Source organism: Phasianus colchicus, chromosome 11 (assembly GCF_987193195.1).
Source record: "Phasianus colchicus chromosome 11, bPhaCol1.hap1.1, whole genome shotgun sequence".
Classification (NCBI taxonomy): Eukaryota; Metazoa; Chordata; class Aves; order Galliformes; family Phasianidae; genus Phasianus; species Phasianus colchicus.
In genome coordinates, this window is record NC_143446.1 from 18363715 (window position 1) to 18385985 (window position 22271).

Sequence of the window (22271 nt, forward strand, 5' to 3'; positions counted from 1 at the left end):
TACATGAAATCTCCTGGAAAAGATTTTATGGTTTTCATAAGGCTTCTTTAATGACCCTCCTGCATGAGGAAAGTACAGCTAAAAGCTCTAGTTCTCTCAGTTAATTCATATTCTCTTATTCGGCATAAGCACGAAGAGTTTTAAAATCCAGATGATACTTTTTCTGTGGACCATAATCAGCTGCCTAAAGATTTCCTAAGCTGTTCACATCCATCTTTCATCAAAGTTCATTTGCAAGAGATGTGCCTTGTCTCTTAAAAGGTAGAAATACTGAAGAGACCACTATTTCAGCTATTACATTTGCAGAAGCAGCTTGAATATTCAATAACAAGGCCACTCATGCAGCCATTCTCCTGGCCTGGAGGTACCTGACTCCACAGCCTAACAACTCAGATGGGTTCTACAGACAGACATCATTTCACAGTGGTGCCGTGCACAAACATCTAAGCACTAACAGTCCCAAAGCTGTTTTAGGTCTCTACCTTAAGGAGGAAAATGCATCAAAATCCACCATTACAGCACAGGTCTTCACAGCAGAGGCTAGAAGGAAAGTTTAGACCAATGCTGCCTGCCCTCTACTGCTGAGAGGCTCCCTCTGGTACACGGAGTTGTACACAAGACAGAAGATGAGAACTACCTGAATTTAAATTAATCAGATCAAGAGAACTCCAAGGTGACTTAAATCACTGACCATCTTTCCATAACTAAGCTCTGAAAAGGCCAGGGCACTGGTCACATTTAGACACCGCTTTACTCAGTCTTCCATCACATGACAGAAGATGTTTCTGTTCTTAGTGTTCTTGCTCAAAAAGCATTAGAAATGTTTTTGTGTTTTTACAGAACTGAAATGCTTTGTGTGGGCCCAGGAGAGCTCCACTGACTGCCACAAGGTGCTTCAGGAGTTTCTGAAAATAACAAACACTTATTTCTGCATGTTACACAGACTTTCATCATCTTACAGGGCAGTCACTGTACCTTCATCATCTTTCTCATTAGAGCCCCTTTCTTCTCTTCATTCCTGTCTTCCCTTACACTGTTTGCACTTCTTTATTCTTGTTCTCTGTGTATCAAAACTATTCTGTTGAAGAGCAAACGTCAGAGTGAAGGTTTTTGGGCACTGAATGTGCTTTTTGATGCTCAAAGTGCAGCACAAAGAATTAAAAGAACTGAGTGATACAGTGGAGATTAGAGAGAGCAGAGAATGCTAAAGATACACAAAGTGCAGGAAAGCCAAAAATCACTTCAAACATTAATATCTTTCTTTGTGCCATATTCTACAAAAAGTGTTCTGTATCTTAAGCTTGAATCTTTCATTCTATCTCAAGCAGTTCTCTGATAAGATGAACATCCAAACTTGTTAAAAATTAATGTTGTTATATAGATGTGGATAAAAATATATGTTTCAGGAAGATTATGCTCTGTGAAGACTTCTGTTCAACCAACAGAAAAACACAGCCATGAAAGATTTAGCACATAGGAATATTAAAGAAAAAAAGAGACAGATCTTGGAAGTGTGATGAAACTACACAAAGATCTTTACCTCTTTCCCTCGCACACTTTCAAATATAAGACAGTCTTACATACTACAGCCACTAGTGGATGCTATGACACAGGGAGGGATACACAGTAAGATGCCTCCTTAAGGGAAGCAAGGCTGAAGACAAGTTTTCATTGCGTTTTTTGTTATTGCTTGGACATTACACATGGAAAATCATAGCTGCCTTGAAACTTCTAGTTTTAGAAACTAAGGAAAGAAGTAATCTGTTGTTTGTTTTGGTTTTAAAGACATACGACAAAGAATATGAATGATGGCTAACAAAAAGCACAGGTCTGCTGGAAACGTTTAGGAAAAAAAAGCTGTGTGATGAGAGCAACTGAGTGCATCTATAGTAGATATCAGGAAACAGCGACTTAAAGTCAAACAGACAATAGATCAGGGCCAAAACACAAAATTGAGCTGTACAGCTGGCACTCCAACACAAGGGACATGACTGAAACAAATACAGAAGTACTGTGGCTACATCAGGAAGACCTACATGCATCATTAGGAATCCAAAGCAGCTAAGTAGTAACTTCCGAAGAATCAGACTTAAGAGCAGGGAGAAGGAAAGAATCATCCAGAGGTTAAGCTACCAGATAACTTCTTTCATGGCAGATGGTACTAAATTTGCTCTGGCCAGAGTCACTAAATCAAAACTTGCAACTTCTCCAAGTTCAGTACTTGATACACTGGATCAGAGCAAATGACAAGTTTACAAGAGGGGATCAGAGGTGAAGGAGAGGGGAACATTACAACTGAAATTCTAACATATTTCCAAGCCAACATCACAGGAGCCATAAAATAAATAGGAGAGCACCACATTTTTCTTCAGGCTGGTTTATATAGCATGGTATTATTCTCCCAAATAAGTGTTTTAAAGAGGAATGAAGATATACATTGCAGGCAAACACTGTTCCACATTTCCCATAAGTTTTAAAAAAAGGAGTAATTAGAAATAATGATACAGAGATTACTTGGCTCACCACCAGGCCAACTAGCAAGGCACAGCCCTCCGCTGACTGCAAGCAAGGCTTGTCAGTAACCCCACACGATCTTCATCATATATGCAACCTTGCCACTACAAAGAGTTGCTTCCAGACCTCCTTTGCTTAGATACAAAGAGAGACAGCTGTTCTCACTAGGCAAATATCAAGGTGGCAGTTTCCTTAGCAACAATAGCTGAAGAACTTTTTCCCCTTTTTAATCATGCAAATTCTCAGCAATTCAGGGCAGCTGCAGGAGAACAGATACAGTCTGAGCTGCATCAGTAGAAGAACAATTCCATAGTAAGAGCTCCCATACCTCTGGTCAATGGCTTTCCTAAATGTAGAGGACAGTAAGGGTGTGGGCTAGTTTGAACTCCTAAACACACCTAGAGAGTTGTTTGGCCTTTTGTTTGCCTTATCCCTAAAGCTAAATAATCTGCTTTGACAGTTAAGTTTTCTATTGTTTAAGCAGAGCAAACCCAAAATGCAGGTGTGTTTTATTAGAAAGAAAAACACAGAGGTATAAAATATCTGTCCTATACCCAGAACTTACACAGTTCAAGATAAATACGTAAGCCTTGAAATTGTAAGTTCTAATTAGAACTAGTTAAGACTCTTCCATTACATCAACATAACCTTCATCTCTACTTCTCCAATATCATGTGATTACGTACTTCATTAAGGCAATTACAGCATATTTATGAACAGTCTCCATTCTCTCCAACCATGGCTGCTGAAGGGAGAGTAGGGGTAATATTTCTAAATCTTCCAATCCTCCTCTTTCTGTATTTTAAAATATTTTAATTAAATCCCTGGGCACAAGCAAATATGATTTAGAAGGCAATTTAGGTCTTTAGGCCTACACAGATGTCACTTGAAATCATCTCTGAAGAATGATTTCAGGAACAACGAAAACACCATTAACTAGAATAAATTGGAGGTGCATGAGTAGAATCCACTATTATTTTGACAGCATTCAAGATAAAACGCAGCTACAAGGAATGCCTGCCCATTAACACTGAGTTGATCAGCATTCAGAAAGAGAGTTTATTGGAATATCTGTCAAATCTGTTGAACTTTGGTCAATGAAAAAACTCAATATATTGAAGAATTTTTAAGATGCAGATAAAAACATGAGTTTCCATAAAGCAATGAACATGTATGAAATGAAACCAATTCACAGGGTTAAATACACCTACTGAGACTTTTTCACATGTGGCTGCGCACTGCTGGATTATTTGCAAGATTTGCTGGTACTTTCAAGAATGAATGATGCAGCCATGAGGATTTTGAAGTTATGATAGAATGCAATAGCAATATAGAAATGCTAAAATTAAACCACCATCATACTTCTTTGCTGACTGAAACCCAATTTAGCAACACAACAAGGACAGACATCTGAGCAACATAACAAGGGCACTCTTGAACAAACCCAGACCCACTATGGACTCACAGAGCAGCTTGCTCCATATCAGGGCAGCTTCTGACAACACAAGAAGTGTGTTCTCAGCATCCCATCCCAGTGCACAACCTAGCTGAAGGTTAGAGAATTGCTCCAGGCTCAGCTCTACTGGCAGCCCTTCAGCTCACCAGGGGATTCACATTGAAACCACCTTTTTAGAGTAAGGCTGACCTATCTTCTCCAGACAGTACTCCTACTTCACAACAGCACCCATGCTCAGACATCACAGGCCATCAGAAAATGAGGCTAAAGCTCCCATGGACAAAACTAGCAAAGTACCATAGTTCACTTTCTTAAACCAAGTGGAGCAAGGTACTGAGCAAGTGGTTGCTAGATACAAACAAGTCCTTGTAGCACTTAGAGCTGCAACACCTCCCCTTGCTCCACCAAACAGCGTTACAGTGCTCTTCATATAAGAGCTATAGAAATAAATAAGAGGCATTACTTTCAGAGAGACCTACATAAAGTTTTAATTCTTGCCTACGCTGTTTTTTTTCCCAGTTATTTTCATCAGGATCATTAATCCAAAGAATAACTCAGGATTCTGCTTCCTGCAGCTATGTTTTCCCTCATTACCTTAAGAAGGAAAACATTACAGTTTTTAACCCCTGAGGGAATCAGAAATATTAAGCAAACACCTCCAGAATAGGTGAAGGAAAGCAGGCAAGAATACAAAACAGTACATAGCATCCAGTGTAACAGGCTGAAAGCTTCCAAAATTAGAATTCTTAAAAGCAGGTCCCCTAGAGACTCAAAACACCAAAACCCCCAAAAACACGGCCAGTCACCCACCAGAATGCCTCTCCTCAGCACAGAGGCCAACATCCTTCTTTCCATAACGCAATGGAAAGCACAAGAACAGCAGCAGCAGAGCAGCAAGATCTCAGGCTGCAGCAAGCAAGGATTCACTCAAACACAACAACAGTAGGCATAGAAATAAAGGAAAGAAGCCACTTACCTTTGGAAGGCATCAAATACAACAGGATCACAAAAACCAACAAAACAAACGAACAAAAAAAACCAACAAGCCTCACCTCCACTGCCAACCCTTAAATGGATCCCAGCTCCACCCCTTCCATCACTCAGGTACATTGCGTGCACCTGAGCTCCCCTGGGCTGTGCCTTCCCACCAGGTGCTTCATCACTGGTTCAGGCCATGATTTCGTATTTCCACTGCATTTTCTTTCCTTCTTTTTTCCCTCACTCCCTCTAGAAGCAAAAAATGAGATCAGTCAAGCACTTAAGAAATTAAGCCACAAGTTCCCCAGTTTTTAATAGGGTTGAACTTCTCTGCCATTAACTGGCAGCTGCACTAACATAGTGAGATGGGCTCCTTCCCAGAGCCTTGGCTAATCCTCCCTCATCCTAATCTCAGCCTGCTGTTGCAAATGGGCAATGAACACACCTTTATGCAATGACACTGCTAAGTGCCTTCTTTCATCTTCAGAGGCCAAAGGAAGAAGGAAGGTTCAAGAACCCTGCCTGTCTTGAGTTTCTACATCATTTAAGAAAGTTTTGTCTGCAAGAGAGCAAGCTGTAGAAGAGATTTTTTTTTTTTTTTTGTATTGAAACTATAATAAAGATAGCTCTTTTTATTTTTATTAATGAAGTCAGGAGCTAGTGCTCAGGCATACTGAGCTGCAGGTGAAAGCTGGGAAGGCAGAAAATAGTTCAGAGGATAGAGCTGCAGGGTATTGAATGAAATTATGATGAGAACTACTTCTTATGCAGCACTCCTCAGGCAGAGTGGGATTAGTGGGATGGCTGGTTACAGCAGAAAGGGTTTCTTTTATTTTCCTCTGGTGTACACAACCCTTCTTGTCCCCACATTTACTCTCACCCTGGGAGCTCACTGCAGGACTTTCTGCATTGCTCTGAAGAAGCAGTGAGTGAGGGTGGGCTGAACTTCAGCTCTCCCACCCCTAGGTGAGGGCTTTGTCCTCCATCATCGCAGTAGCACTTGGGGGGTGCACATCTCTTCAGGGATTTCTCTCCAAAACCCCATGGGGTAACTTAAAAGGTGTATAGGTACACACAAGTCAGCAGTCTCTCATTCTTGCAGCTCAGGCAAGCATCAAGGTATCTCTGGCTAGAGGTCTTCCCACAGAAAACAAATGTCAAATTGCATCTCCTTGGAAGAAAGAAAATAGCAAGGGCTGCCCTGGCAGCAAAAAAAAAAAAAAAAAAAAAAAAAAAGCTTTTTAGGTTATTATTCCAATAAGTAAGTTATTAATTAGTATTATGAGGTGTCCACTGAGTCACCAGTCCACTGAGTCACCAGTCCAATGCCCCAGGCTGTGGCTCTGCTGGCAGGCCCCAAAATGGGGGCACGAGGGGTCTTGCTGTAGGCATTTCACACCTCTATACTCACCGCAGGATCAGGATTCCTAACTTTGGGCATTTCTGAGCATGCAAGTAAGAAAGAAACTGGCTTCTTTCATTTAAATAGCAGCCAATGTTTATGTCTCCCATTTACAGAACTCCTCAGTATTTACAAAACTTTATTTCCCTGAGGAGATTTAAACATCTCCTTCCCAGAGCACATCCTAATAAAGAATTTAACAAGTATGCAGAGGTGCTGTTAGTAGTAACCTTGCTGCTCTGCTGTTAAACCACTCTGCTTTGTGGAAAAGAGCAGAAATTCCAGAAGAGCGGGTAAGGAAGATGCCTGGCACCTGCAGTCAGGACATTTAACCTCTCTGGGGATTATTTCTAAACTCCTGTCTAATGGTCTGCTCTGAAAATGAGCATTATTCAGTGCAGTTTCCCAGGTAATAGGAGGAGAAAAGCCTTTCCCGTTCTGTGCTTTTCCTTCTGTGAGAGCAGAGTATGCGTCTGCTTTTATCAGCCACCTCATCCCAAGAAACAGCCCATGGAGACGTGGCAGGGCCAAAGGTGAGGACCCCCGGAAAGCTCATTACCTGCTCCTTCCCTTCCTCTAACAACTTGTATTTCTTTCTCTATTGAGCTCTTCACGTTAGCATTCTCTTCTTCATCAGATCTACCTTCTTAGGCTTTTATATCCTATGAGGATGGTAGGAAAAAAATGCAATAAAATCAGCTTTTCGGGTTCATCTAAGCCTATGTTCAAGTGCGTGCCTGTCTGCTAAGTGCTCCATGCTGTATTACTGAATATCTGAATGGATTTTGGCCTGCAGCTGAGTTGAGCTTCTAGGGAGACAGCTCACACAGGCAAGCAAACTTTCCTGGAAGGTAAAAAAAAAAAAAAAAAAAAGACAAAAATTCCCAGCAGGAATACTGGGGGCTGTGCTGCTGAGGGCTCACAGCTCTGTCTGCAGCAGGGGCCTCCTAGGGACAGACCCCAAAATCAGCCTTGGTAGCTGCAATGTGTCAGGACAGATGTGATATGATTAGCATAGCCCAAAACTCAGACCCCAAAAGGAGACAAAATATATACTTTTTTTTATTTTTATTTTTTCCTGAAATCTCTCCAAAATTTATCAAGAAACTATAAGAACATCACAAGACCCCGAGGAGCTATGTTGGACCTAAAGGAGCTTCCTCATTTTGACCAGTAAGTTTCCTAAATGGTTAAAAACAGAGCACAAAAACAAAATTACCTGCGAGGTGTCTGGCAGTCTGGAGAACATTTGTTTTTCCCAGAGCTCAGACTATTTGCCTGGTGGGCAGTTAATTATCTAATTCTTATCTCGAAACACTGTCCAGGCCATCTCTAATCATTGAAGGCTTCAAGAGTGAAATCCAGGCAGAGGTAATATTGCCAGCTACTACGTCAAACTGCAATTCAAGGTGAAAATGGCTTCCCCATAGAAACTGCCCAGTACTTTTTTTTTTTTTTTTTTGGAAAGAGAACAAACAATGACCAAAAGAGAAAGTGAGGTGGGTGAGCAGGGTCAGTAAGTCAAAACAACTGTGGTTTGGGCAAGTCAAGGACAGAACTAACTATTTAATTGCTACAATTGCTTAGACATTTAATCTGCCTTCTTCACTCTCGTTAGAAGGCGATTTCTTGGCTACTCTGTGCTGAGAGGACATCTTGTCTAAGCCTTAGTCTATTTTGACCCAAAGCGTTGAGCTGGGAACAAACTGGCAATACAGCAAATGCTAGCAGTGACTGATCAATATCTAATGGAAGCATTACATAAAACCTCCATAGGAGGTTTCTACTGTGAGGTTTTCTAACTGAAAACGTCAGAGCAATGTTGGTTTTTTTTTTCCCCAAAATTTCTCAAGTTGTACATCTCCATGTTTCAAAGTATGCAAGTATTACGGAATTGAATGTGCTTATAAATCGCTGACAGCTTCAATGTGCACCCATTCCAAAGGAATGAGTTCTTTTGCAAATGTTCTTAAAATATGAGGGTGACAGGAAAGGAGCAGAGAGGCCTGCAGTAGGAAGGTCTGTTGTTATTTTTTCCTCTCTCTCTCAACTACCCAAAGGACTGTATCAATTGCATAAAAAATTAAAGTTCTGAAAAGCTGACTTTTTTTTTACCTGAAACGTGGAAAAATCGAGATCAAGTCTCTTCTCCCTGTATCAGAGCCTATGTTTGAAGCTAGTTCTTCCATAACCTTTTTTTCCTGAATATTTTGGGAGGACTCACCCTCTCTGACCACAGGTTCCACTCCAGCACGATAAATGCCCAGAAAAATAGCTGTGGGAGTGTTCTTGCTTCAGAAAGCACCAAGAGAATCCCTGTCTTTACTCCTCAGTGCTTCTAACAAGGTGAATAAGGGATAACAAAAGTTTAAATATCTGGAGATCAAGCTCTGATGTTCTCATTTTATTTTCACAATATTCTTTGATTTAAAAAAAATGTACAAAGGTGAATAAAAGAATGGAAAAACTTGAGCTAGCTCAGCTCTTCATTATTTCATGCATCAATAGAAGCACCACAGAAGACCTTTCATTTACAGAAAAGTACAAATTAGTGTTCAAATCTTTCATTTCCTTTGTTGGGACAGATGAAATGACATTTTGTCAGTTACATATGCAAATAGGTGCCATGAATTGTTTGAATTATTGATTTTCAGAGTAAGTGCTGCTGACATTGAACTTGCAATACTGTGCTATTAAAAACAAAAACAACAAAAAACAACAACAAAAACCAACACACTTTGGGGTAAGGAAATAAGATTTTTTCCTTCATGTACAAGCTGTGCCTTTGTTCCCAGCAGACAACCAAATAGTGCATGAAAAAAAAAAAAAAAAAGAGAATAGCTATAAAGTTTTTGCTCAGCCCAATGGTATTAAGACAGAAAGAATAGGGTTCACTTAAAAACTTGTATATTAAATTCACAGGTCTAAAGGCAAACATGCCTTTAACTTCATACTGAGCAGAACGTGCTCTTGCTTCTTTGGCATTTATCACACATTTGACAGTGAACGAACTACTGAATCACAATTAGGGAGAAGATTTCCCAAGGTCCAGACATTTTGAAAGTTTTTTTTTTCCCAACTCAATGCTTCTTCAAACTTTATTAAGAATTTTAGATAGGACTTTTCCTCTAATTTGGGTCACAGGGTGTCTGAAGGTCTGAAAGCCTCCTGGCACCACAACACCAAAGGTTAGAGCCAACTCTTCTTTTTCCCCGAACATTTATGTTGTCTCCTAATCATAAACCTGTCATTCAATGCAGGGATATTAGAGTGTGGAAAAACTGAAGCAAAAGGTCAGATCTAGCAGATGAAATGTCTGCTTGCAAGGTGCATTTGTGGAATTGGATTCTTTCTCATGACTCTTGATAAAGATTAGGAGTAAACCACTTGAAATCGAGGGAGTAAGAAGAGCTTCCTACAGCTGTGGGTTGGATTTGCTTCCACCATCTTTGTGCATGAAACAACATATTATGTTATAATTCAACAAAATGCAAACACTAATTCCTTCCCAAACATTTTAATGTTTATCTAAGAGGCATTCTTAGGTAGGGCTTTCATGATTCAGTTACTTGCTTACAGTGTTAACTATGAAGTGAATTCTCACTCGTGGCACAGCTGAAGTACATCTAACACCTTCCATGCAGACTTGTGATGCCGTGATTGGTAACATTTCTAGAAAGTGAGACTGCATAGTCTTTAGATTTCATCCCCGGCTGCATGTGATGCTTCTCAAACTGAGTAAAGAAAAAAGTGCTCAGATCAAGCTAGTGAGATCTCTGATTCACATACATTTGCTTTTACAGGCATTCTGCCAAGAATGTATTTGCAGTCAAGTGATGCAAATCACTCGACAGAAAGAGAAACTTTGTGAAGTTTTTCTCAGAAGTAGAATAGTTTGTTATGGGAACAAAGCAGTAGCAGATTCTGGATCAAAGACTGTGTTTGGCTTCATTTAACCTAACTTCATCCATTTACAAGTATGGAACTTGAATTACTCATACTTACTTCTTCCATGCTCAGTGTGAAAGTCTTCTCCAATGGATGAAGATAGGAATAAACCATCTGGTGTGATTTGTTCTGCCCTAGATAGAAAGGTGATCTGTGCTGTTAAAATATCTGCAGAGTAGGATAGGGCTTGGGCACTGAGTCCCCATCTGTCAAATGCAGTGTATTGCATCCTTTAACAGTGATTTACACTGGGACTTGGTCCTTCTTTTACTTTCCCTGGCATAAATCTGGTTTAAACCCTTTTATATCATTGGTATAACAGCAACTGCTACAAGCGAGTACTTTCTGATAGTTAACAGAAACATTTTCAAAATGAAAATGCCACATCTGACACAAAGAAACTAACAATGGTAGATTTTCAATACCTACCTGTTTTATGTGGAGGGGAAAAAAAACCACAAAACAAAACAAAAAATAACTCTGTTTTAGATGAATTCCATGTGTATGTTTGATACATGCAAACACGGATTAGGGCTGAATTTCCATTCACTGGGGAATTAGGAAATGCTAACATTTTTTTTCACATTTTAGTCCAAACTGCTGAAGCAGCAGCATACTTTCACAGATGCCGCATCTTTATTAAGAATTTAATTAACAGTTTTAATTAAGAATTCCACTGTTTGGCTAACTGAACTTGCAATAGCTGGAATGCTGGAAAATGATAGCGATAAATAGTTGTAGAACTCAATAAATCTAACTTGGAATATGCAGTGAGAAATTTCTGGGCAGTCCCTGTAAGTGGGTCCTCTTCTCCATGCATCATAGTGATTGCTATTATACTTGCTCCTATGTATCTTCTTCCACAGGATAGGAGTTACAAAATTCTCAGTAGAAAAAAATAAATAAATTAAAAACAGACCAAAAATATTTACTTACAGCTTTGGAACAAAGAATAATGAAGAGATTTCAAATGCAGTAGAACGTTCTAGTGGTGGGTTGTTACCCCATAGAGATTTGATGAGGGAGTCAACACTGTGTGACTTGTGACTCAGAAAGCCATTGACTGCACAGAGGTTTAACCTTCCAAATTTAGTCACAGCACTACATCATCTACAAGTATTTTTCCCAGTCATATTTGTCTGGCATATAATTCTCTAAGCATGAAATTCCTTCTACAGCAATATGCGTAGTGTTGTTTTAACAAATAGAAAATAAACAGTAAAAAAAAAAATCCAACAGTTTTGCTGTTGTCGGCATCACACTTCTATTTCACTTCCTATCCTTTAAACTCACGACCTGACCTGACTATTATATTTTTCTACATTGTATGTGGTCTATACTTTCCTCAATGAAATGTGACCCTCTTATTTCCACTTGTGTATCCCAGCTTATCCATCTAACAGCTGCTGCGAGTAAAGTTTGTTGTGACAGATAGGGCTCTTCAGAGCTGCCAGTCAAATGTGTTGTGGGAGAGAGAATTTTGGAGGAAAATCTCCTCCCGCATTTACCAGCAGTAAAACCTAAACTGCTTATGGAATCATAAAGCAGAATTTGATCAGAGCATTTCCTTTGGGTCCCATTGCACTCCCCATATGCATAGAGAACTTCCTCTGCAAGAAGTTCCTATGAGATCTGATTAGATCTTTTAATATTGATATTACAAGCTAGTATATAAATAATTCTTTGAGGCAATGCAAGAGTGTAAAAGAAATTTTCCCTTTCTATAGACTGGTAACTTCCAGGATGAGGAGAGATTTTTTTGACTATCACCATCGTTAGTGCAGATAGATGGATGGAGACCATGGTAGGAGTGGTGAAGAAAAGTTACGGGATCTCCAGTACTGAATGAAGGATTCAAGCCCCTGAAATTATGAGATATGTTTCAAAATTGCATTAAAAGCCTACTGCTTTTAAATGGCCCCAAATTGTCCTATGTGTTATCTCCAGCTTATGCCACAGAAGCTATCCAATCATATGGAAAAAGGGAGGAAAAGAAACCAGCAGTGTGAAACAGTGAGAATGAGTACATCCTGCAGAGTCATTCTCTTCAGATAATACCTTTTATTATGCCAGCATATTGCATACTTCACTTTGTTTGGAGCTGAGCAATCAGCGATGTAATGCAGCAACACTGGTTTTCTTCCAGTTAAGACAAAAACCACGGTCAGCAAAAGGGATTGGGGCTGCACCGGAGGCTGCCTGACTGCAGCCCACTGTAATTTCTCCTGGCAAAGACCCACTCGCTTGCAGAGAAAATGTGTTGTAAATACCTTTCTCTGTGTGGTGACGCAGGTTGACAAACAAAGGCAGGATGTAATTAACTGTGTTTTGAATAGATAAAAATGAAAGTCTGAGTTTGAAAACTTCTGAAATATGAAGATCTTTAGAATTTACCCTGAGACCAGATCTAAATTTAGCAGTATTGCTTGGAGAAAAAATGATGTCATTACCTGCATCTCTCTCTCAAAGTATGTTTGCCTCTCTAATGTAAATGAATCCCTCATGCCCAGTTTCTTGGAAAACATTCTCCTGAGTTACAGAATTCTGAATTCTGCCTCCCAAAGTAGTTGTTTTCTTTCTCGTCTACGGTGAATAAAGAATATACATCATCAAAGCAAATTGCCTTTTCAATTGAATAATAACACTGAATCATCAAAATGAGGCACCATAATGATGAATTTCATTAAAACAAAGGCTCTTAAGAGACAAGGTCAAAGAAAAGCTTCCATATTAAAAGTCAGCTGCCTTTATATATGAGAAGCTACTTTTCATATTTGGTCAGACAATGTAACTTACACATTATATATCCTGGTGCAAGTTTTGGACACCCAGGAAATACGTAGGCTAATATGTGGGAGGGTGAGAAATGTGTAGAGGTAACCTTTATTGCCATTATGTGTATTTCTCCACCTCCAGGACTGCAACCTACGCTTACAGACCACAGATGTTACATGGCAATTATTCACATTGTTATCCCATTTCTAATGAGATCCCAGATTTTTTCATAGAAGTTGAATCAGCTTAGCTTCCAAATATATTTTATCAGAATTAATGTTCAAGTTATATCGTCATCATACTTAACACAATACGAGATCCTGAAAGAAAAGCTGTTATTTTTCACAAAGAATTTCCAATGGGACAAACTGTATCCCAGCTCCAACCATGGGGCTGCACAATCTGCAGTGCTGATTCTGTATTTGTTCCGTTTCCTACCCACTGTTTTCTTTACCTGAACTGATTTTTGTATTCATTCTATATTTCTATACTCATACATATGTGTTTCTCTTCACATGGATTTGTAAAAGGCAACCAACTGATACAAGAAATATTCTCGTAGAAGAATGGGCTTATGTTCAAATATAATCAAACTGCGGTCTGGAATTTAAGATTGACTTGAAATTAAGATGCAACAGTAGATGCTTTTGTTGTACTCTTATGAACTGCAACTGAGGTTGTATTCAATTTTGATGTAATGTTTTAAGTGGATGTAGAAGTACTATCAGGATAACAAAATAATGTGGAGCAAAGGACAGATCTGTTTCTTATGAGCTGGACTAGAAGTTAATAAAATATGTCACAATTTTATGTTCTTTTGACCACCATTCAATTTGAATGGAATTTATCAAAGCCAGGGGCTTCAGCCCAAACAGGACATAAAGCTGTCTACGTGCAGCCACAGCGCAACCAGGGTATCAAAAGCAATCAACTTTTGAAGTCAGAAGTGTGAGAATTGTATTTCAAGTAAATCAGGCTAGAAGCATTGTAAGCACCCTTCTTGAAAACAATGTTGTTTAACTACAAATCATTCCTATTAAAATAGGAAAGGTGGCTTACAAGAAATCTTGACGTAAAAAGTCATGCTACTCTGCACGTTCCTCTATAAGGAAAATAAAGACCAAGCAATGCAATTGCCCCTCTAGTGGGCACAGTTAACTCCTTTGATTTAGCTGATGGTGGAATCCTCTCCCAGTTCCTGATGGAGACTAATTAACAACACGACAGCTGTATGATTCAGAAAGACTATGGATGAGACAAGCTTGTGCCCCTGTTGTAACAGTGAAAGGTTAAAAAAAGGATCAAGAGATAGTACTGTGCTTGATGTTTATAAATATTTACAACAAGAACAGAAGAGACGGTCCTGAATCTTCAAGATAAAGATATTTATAAACCTTTAAGTAACTGACAATGTTGTTTTTTTTAAAGCTTTGCTAGTAAAGAAGAGTTTGTTTTATGTACTTGACCCAATTCATACCAAACATTTTAAAGAAGATCAGAGTGGAAAACAGCAAGTACTAGTGAGAAAAAGGCATGCCCATTACCCCGTCAGGAACTGAACTCTGCCACCACCATGAAGCTATTTCCTATCATTCAAGATCTCAGGCGATGCAGCCTACAAAAGCTTTGTAACAAAGGTTGAATCCCATTTCCGTAACAGCTGTGATTAGAAGATGGAAAGATGATTTACACAGGTGGCCCAGCATGCCACTCTCTTCAGGGCTGACCTGAAAAATTTTGGCTGTATGAGCACTTTCCTGTCCTTGAGCTGATGGGAATTCATTCACTCCACTGACTTTAGTATGTGATTTTGAGACTGAAACTGTGTGATGTCTCATCAGGTTGGGATGAACTGCTGATGTTTGCCTGAATCCATCTGTGTGTATATGCAGCCTTGAACCTCCTGTTGCATTTGGCACAGGAGGAATTTCTGGTTTATAAATCTAAGTGGCATTGTAATGTTAATAGGTCAAGGAAAAGCTCAGGTATTTCTGGGGTACTTTGTTTTAGCAGGGAATGTTCCAGCTTTTTCTTTTGTGAAAACTTGATGATGCATAATATCTCATTCACCGCAGGACGAAGAAAACAGGCACCAAGAACATATGGAATTAGTCTGAATTTTTGCAGCATGACTCACTGTGTAGATGTTAGTATTTTTAGTCAGATTTTTCTCTCAAAATTTACACACTAACATACATGAGTATTTTCTTGTACTGAAATGCCATTAGCAGGAGTATTGGCATCTATAATGTACCTGATAAAACAGCCTCAGCAATAAGTATCCCAAATTTGCAAAAATTTACATAATCTGTTTTATTGATCTATTTGCACTCAGTTAGTATGATCTTAGGAATTACTTATCTTTTGAAACTGGATAAACCCCAGTCTTAAAAGTCCTTTTCAGACAAGACCTGAAAGAACAAAAATCAGAAGTCAACAGGGCATGCTGTCCATTTTCCAAGCACTGAATGTTCACACAGAACATCAGCTTTCAACCTCTCCCTGCTCTCACCTCAGACATTAACATCTTTCATTTCACTTCTTACTAATTAAATCAAATTAAATGAAAGCTTGAGATCTGACAGACATGGATTATTGAGCAAGCAAGGCTCCAGCTATGACATAATGTTGCAAAACCATTTTAGAACTCCAGGTGAACCCACCTGAGTCAGTCATACTGCTCACATGTAAACATTTTGTTCTGATCCTTGTCTCTACAGAATCATGGTTTTATTTGATCCCAGTTCCCATCACAATACCCAGTTATATAGAAGTAGAACATGTCTATATAAATACAGACATCCATATAATTTACTTGCTCAGAAAAATGTATAATTTCACCCTTTATCCCTTGCTTTTGTAAGAGAAAGTGGTGCTTTAATAATTTAAACTTTTAATGTTTTTTTTCTTACTAGAAATACCACAACTGATAATCAGTAATATTTTATCTTTCTTAAGTGAGAAGTTTGCATAGAATGATGAGAAATACTGCATGGTTAATCCATGCAGCAACGGATACCTGACAGTGACCAGCTCTGTAAATCAGAACATGAACAAAAGTAACTCTGTGCACTGCCAAAGGCAGAACTAAGCACACATCTCATTTTTCTTCAAAAACAGAAGAGGAGGGTCAAATCCCAAACCTGCTGAAATCTCCAAAGTCTGCAGGAAATTCCTGGCAATCTTACATCTGAGGAAACAATGTGCCTTTGCATTCTTTGTAAAATTCCCTTTCATCATTTTCCAGTTCTTGAGAACTGCTAACAAATGATGCACACCTCAGCCTCTTTCTCATTTTCCTGCCTACTGAAACATTAATGCTCCGTTTTTGCTATCCAAGGATGTTTTCTTTTTAAAGTCTTCCCAGGTTCCAAGGTGAAGTATTCATTTACTGAACCTTTAATCACATAGCACTGGTCAATATACTCACTGTAGTTTTTCATTGTCTGTGACAACTTCCTCTTTGCTCTTTCCATTGGTGCCTCTGGATGAGCGACAGCACTGTGATCAGCCCTGAACTTCTCACAAACACAGATGGGTGCTGTGCAGTCCCATGCAGTCCCATGCAATCCCATTCAATCCCATGCAGTCCCATGCAGTCCCATGCAGTCCCATGCAGTCCCATGCAGTCCCATTCAATCCCATGCAGTCCCATGCAGTCCCATGCAGGCTGCAGCACATCTGGCTTGGCAGAGCAGGAACAGCTCCCACTGGCTCCATCCATTCTGTACACTCAGGAGCTACCTGCAGCTCACATGCTCTTTGTCACATGTGGAGTCACTCTTGTAAATACAAACACCAGCCTCCATCCTGCTCACTTTCTCCCTTCTGGCCACTCCAGTCTCATCCACTGTGAGCTCTGGAAGCAGGAGGGCTCTGACCCATGACTCTGTGCTCTCAGTGTCCCACACCAGCCAGAGAGGACAGCTGTAATGCATAGGAGTGGCAACACAGTCTCAATCTGCTCCTGCTCCTCTCTGCCTCCAAATCTTCCCTTCAGTTTGGGGCAAGGCAGTGCGATGTGCAATCAGCACAGCAGCTCCCCAAGGCACTGGCATCACTGAACCAGCCAGATTTTCCCCTTTCTTTCTAGACCCAGTTACCCTTCACCACTGTTTATCTCCTAATAAAGTGAAACTGTAGTTTTACCCTCTACTTCCCTTCCTCTGGTCAATTTTAATTCCAGCTTGTATTTACTGGCTGTTTGTTTTCATGTATTATTAATACCTTCATTCATTTGCCACCACAAAGATAGACAAGTATACAGGGTACATTAATCAAAACAAATAAACAGATAGTAGTAACCGAGCTCATCTTTGTTTACCCATTAAAACGAAGAATGAGAACATGCTGCAACTGAGATTCGACTGTTGGAATTAGAATTGTGACCAAAAAGCTAGAGAAGACAAAAGGATTTGCTGCATGTGCACAAAGCATCGCCCCTGTGAAGCACAGAGGCTGTGTGACTGCACCTGAGGAGATTCTGTATCATAATCTTTGATCATTGCATTTCTGAGCGCTCGTTTTCTTCGAGGATTTCCACAGAAAGTAAAACACAACTTTGAAATTTGCCAAAGGCCATTTTATTTTATTATTCATAAGTGGTAGATATTACTAACGATGGCTTCATAAACTGAAAAAGTTTTCCCAGTCCCATCAGCGCAGTAACATTTTATGAGAGATATATTACACGCATTTACCCAGCATTGAGAAAACTGTAACATAACTTTAACATTCACTTATTGGTTGGGGGGGGGAGGGGGGGACATAATAAGCAGGGAGGGAGAGAAAAGGGAGGTTAGGAGGAAATGTAGAGACATCACTGCCCAGGGAATACTCGTTATACACATGCTCCATCTTAATTCAAGTCATCCAGCACAACTCCATCACATATATCCACCAGGGCCAAGAAATACGTGTTCTGCTCGCCTTGGTTTATATCCAGAACAAATCTATTTCACCGAGCTAAGTGTTGCTGGCTGGTTGGGGAATATTTGTTAAATGGCTATAATGCAATACAGGTAAGTTATTTACTACTTGTGGCTGGTGAGAAAATTGAGGCTTTTCATAATCTTACATTTCTAAAGGAAAAAAAAGAGTTTATGAAAATAAATCATTTAGGTCTTCTTTGGCATTCTGTATTTTTCATGGAGTAACAAAGATCCATTAAGGTACTTTTACCATCATCTGCCTGGATGCAAACACTGTTATTCATGTGAGAGGGGCTGTAGAAATAAGGATGTGTGCCGAAGACCAGATAACAACACAGTTAAAGCACTAACAGTGACTACTGCACCCCAGATTTCCCCTGCACTGTCAGACAACTTGCTTGTTCATTTAGTTGATAGCACAATGTTTTGCTTTCTCTTCAGCTAGTCTGCTGAGTCTCAGAATCTGATCCAATCTTTATTAATGGAAAATCTTCCCTCAGCTTCACTACTTTCACCAGAAAAACAAAACAAAACAAAACCCACGGTTAGAATCCCCATAGACAGAGGGCTAAGCTGCATGGTCTTGTTTCACAAGAAACCGTCAGACTCCAAACATTCACTGCATGCCATCACGAGCATTTAATACTGTTTCAGTACATCACCTTTCAAGTTAGTAATATCTTTAGGCTGATCTATACTTAGTAGTTTCCTGGTATTATTACACCAATAACAGCACACATCAATACATCAGTTCCCATTCTGCCTTACCATGACCATCCTACCCTTGCTCAGTGCCTGCTTGTATTGTTTGTTTCATTCATCCAACCAGAGCAGGCAATATCAGGTTAAACACCTGGACAAAATGGTTTTATCTACATGCAGAACATGGTGACTATATTCCAACTGGTATTGTGATCTTCTGCAAATATCAAAGAACCAACAGTCACTCTTGATTCCACATTCATCATGCCACATCGAAGAACAGCAATCCCCTTCTTCCCTTCCCTTCCCTTCCCTTCCCTTCCCTTCCCTTCCCTTCCCTTCCCTTCCCTTCCCTTCCCTTCCCTTCCCTTCCCTTCCCTTCCCTTCCCTTCCCTTCCCTTCCCTTCCCTTCCCTTCCCTTCCCTTCCCTTCCCTTCCCTTCCCTTCCCTTCCCTTCCCTTCCCTTCCCTTCCCTCCTTCCTTCCTTTCCTCCCTCCCACCCTCCCTCCCTCCTTCCCTTTTCCTTCCTTCCTCCCTTCCTCCCTTCCTTCTTAAGAAAGCTTCAGAAGTACTGATAATTTGTTTCATCCAGATATTGTAACCAAACAAGATGAAAGCAGGGATGTGCCATAGAACAGAATGACCTTTTCCTCATTCGGTTCAGCTAGTACAGCACCTCTTATTTCTCCATCCGCTGCAGCAATCACAGAACATCCACAAGGCATTCTTACCATCTGGAATTGATATTACCTTCCCCTTCAGGGTAAGGCAAAGGTTCTGCTAAGGCAGATGGGCAAGAAGAAATCATAGTTTTCACATTTTGAGAACAATTAATTTAGAACAGCAGCAGGATTGGATGATGTTAGTCATTACGGGAAAACACATCTAAGCAACTTCTTACTAGAGGTGATCAGTATTTCTGACAGGGATCTCCTAGGCTGGGTTGCCCTTACAAAACTACGTGTGATGGCTTCACATGAGTTGAGCAAAGCAGGAGTGTAAAGCCAGGAACCAAGAGGACAAAAAGTACAAAACAGGCCAAGTGTTCATGCCTTAAACAGTGCTGCAACGAGAGAGAACTGTACCAAAGCCCCAGTTTTTTCAGTCTGACACTGAAAACAACAGCAGCCTGTCAGCTTGAAAAGGCTTGGAGAGCCAAGTGGAGAAAACTTAAGGGTCATTTCAAGTTTTCTCTACAGGGAGTGCCAGGGGAATGACTGAATTGCATAACTGGCTGAGCTGAAATGAAAGACAGTTCTTTTGATGAAGAATGCTTTCTGTTGGTTCCCCTATGGGTGACTTGCCCTGCAGAAATAAGTTGTGCATCCCCCATTCTCCTCTGAAAGTCATTGACACAAAAATCCAGCTTTACATCACTGATATTCAGAACAAAATCTTTGTTTACAATTTGGTGAAAAATATAAAAAGTGCTGCAGCACAAGGCTCCAAAAAGCTGAAATATGCCTGAACCACAAGTGGCCATTATGAATGGTCCATTTCTGATATTTTGGAGTAATATAGAAGTGGGCTAATTTTAAAGTCATGCCAGGAATCTGTTTGTAAAATGGATAACAGAAAATCCATGTCTTCAGCTTCAGCTCAGACAACACATCTTAGAGTCTGCACTTTCCTACACCTTGAACAATCTGAAAGTTAGGAGGTATAGAAGTAAAGCAGCAATTTTCCCTATAGCTATGGATGTACAGCAACCCCAAAATAAAGTAATGCTGTTCAAAGCATTGTGAAAGGCAAATCGCTTGTGATTGGCCAAACCCAAAGATTTTAGAAATGCATCAGTTTGGCCAGGATGACCAATGACATGTCCTGAATCCTAGCCAAGGCAACACAGATTATCCTGAGAAACCAGCATCAGAAAAGAACGTGGGTTTTATCCCACACAGTTGAAGGGGGACTTTGTGGTTAAGAATAACCAAACATTTTCCAGTAGAGGAGAGAGCTAATCAGGCAGCACAGAATGCACCTTGAGTATTCACTAATGAATCTGTTTTCTGAAGTGAGGATAACTCAAGATCTCTAAAAAACAGATTCTTTAGTCAGTGTAAGGTCAAGTACCACAACAGCAAACACCAAAATACAAATTACCAAAATGATTCAAACTTTCTCTGCAGTGAAAATGAACTGAAATTCAAGTACAGTGCTACCAGTCTGCTAACTTGTACTCATAGTTCATTATCTTGAACCTACTGGATAAAAAAGCAGTTCTATCCATCTCTCATCCATTTATGTATTGAAGGTTCCTTCTAAAGGTACTGTTTCTGCTTAAACTTACCTTTGGTTATGTGAAACAACTGAAATGCTCACAGTCCTGGCTGTGAGAATGAAGGAAAATGGGTAGGAAAGCAAAACAAATACCTGGTTTTGCATGATATCAAAAGTCAAAATCCACCATCCTCAGTGGACAGGAAAGCCAGGATCCAGGATCTTGCCTTGGTAGCCACTCTGGACACATAACAGATTCATCTGCAGCAATATTATCTTTCTCTTCCTGTGAATCTCCAAGCACAGGTTTGACACAATCGAAAAACTTCGGTCTGTGTGCTGAAGGCCTAGAGCCTTTGCTCATTTTTTTTAGTGAAGTTTGCAGAAGTGGAGAAGAAAAGGCACAAGGATTTTAGGGGGAGGTGGTTTCTGTGAGGAAGGCAGCTGAAGGAGCACAGAATTACTGCAGTGACGAGTAAATCGCCAAGACTAGGTTTTGAAAGATGGCTCTGAATACATACTCGATATTGTACATGTTCCCAGCTTGATCTCTCTGGTCATATTTCAGAACAACAGAACAACTGAAGCAGATTAAAATTATTCCCACAGCCCTGGGAAATGCTAAGCACTCTCAGACATCTTACCATGGACCTTCTATACTGGCAGTATGAATTAGAGATTTCTGCCATTGATGTCAAAATATCATTCCTGAGTTTCTGAACTGCAAAAGGGAATAACATGCATTATTCCCCCCATAACATGCAGTATTGCCCCCCCTCTTCCCTCCCCCCCCCCCCACACACACTCACTGCATCTTTCCTGAACTATACAAGGGCTTGTGCTACCCCAAATTGCTGAAAAATTGTCAGATAGATGATGGGAAAATAACATTTGGAGTTAGATTGCGATTTACACAAGGGCTTGCAGCTACAGATTAGAGTGAGTAGCTGTTAATTTTATGGGCTCTGTCCCTTGTGTTTACTGACTGAAGCAGAAGCCCAGCATGAAATACCGCATATGCACACAGTTCTGGGTATTTACTGCTGACAGTAATGCTGACAGTAAAGACTTCTGAAACTTTTTAGGCTCTGAGTGCTTCTATGAAACATTAAAATACTTCAGTAATAAGTAATATATAACATACCGTGAGGAGTTTTTCTTCCCGAGGACATCAGTGACTTCACGTTTTTTTCAGTAAGGATGTTGGGTATGTGAAACATAACAAGTTGTACTTGCTTTGGCTCTTTTATGTAAGAGTACATCGCTAAATCTTGCTCAGTGCAACTGAATGAACAACAGTCACAGCTGGCAGCTGGAAGGCAGGTCTATTATGATTTAGGTTTTA

General features: G+C 40.0%; 1 long non-coding RNA gene across 7 annotated transcripts in view; it reads right to left on the reverse strand.

The window, feature by feature from the left end:
- LOC116236852 (uncharacterized) overlaps positions 1–5015 on the reverse strand; it is an 89343-nt gene extending 84328 nt beyond the window's left edge. For 5 of the 7 annotated variants that reach the window (XR_016470152.1, XR_016470154.1, XR_016470153.1 and 2 more), the window contains exon 1: positions 4947–5013. This is a non-coding gene — a long non-coding RNA (uncharacterized LOC116236852). Of the gene's footprint in view, positions 1–2523; positions 2646–4946 lie in introns of those variants that run through there. The other 2 variants (XR_016470156.1, XR_004168628.2) reach the window with 2 other exon arrangements.
- Between the last annotated feature and the right edge of the window lie 17256 nt (positions 5016–22271).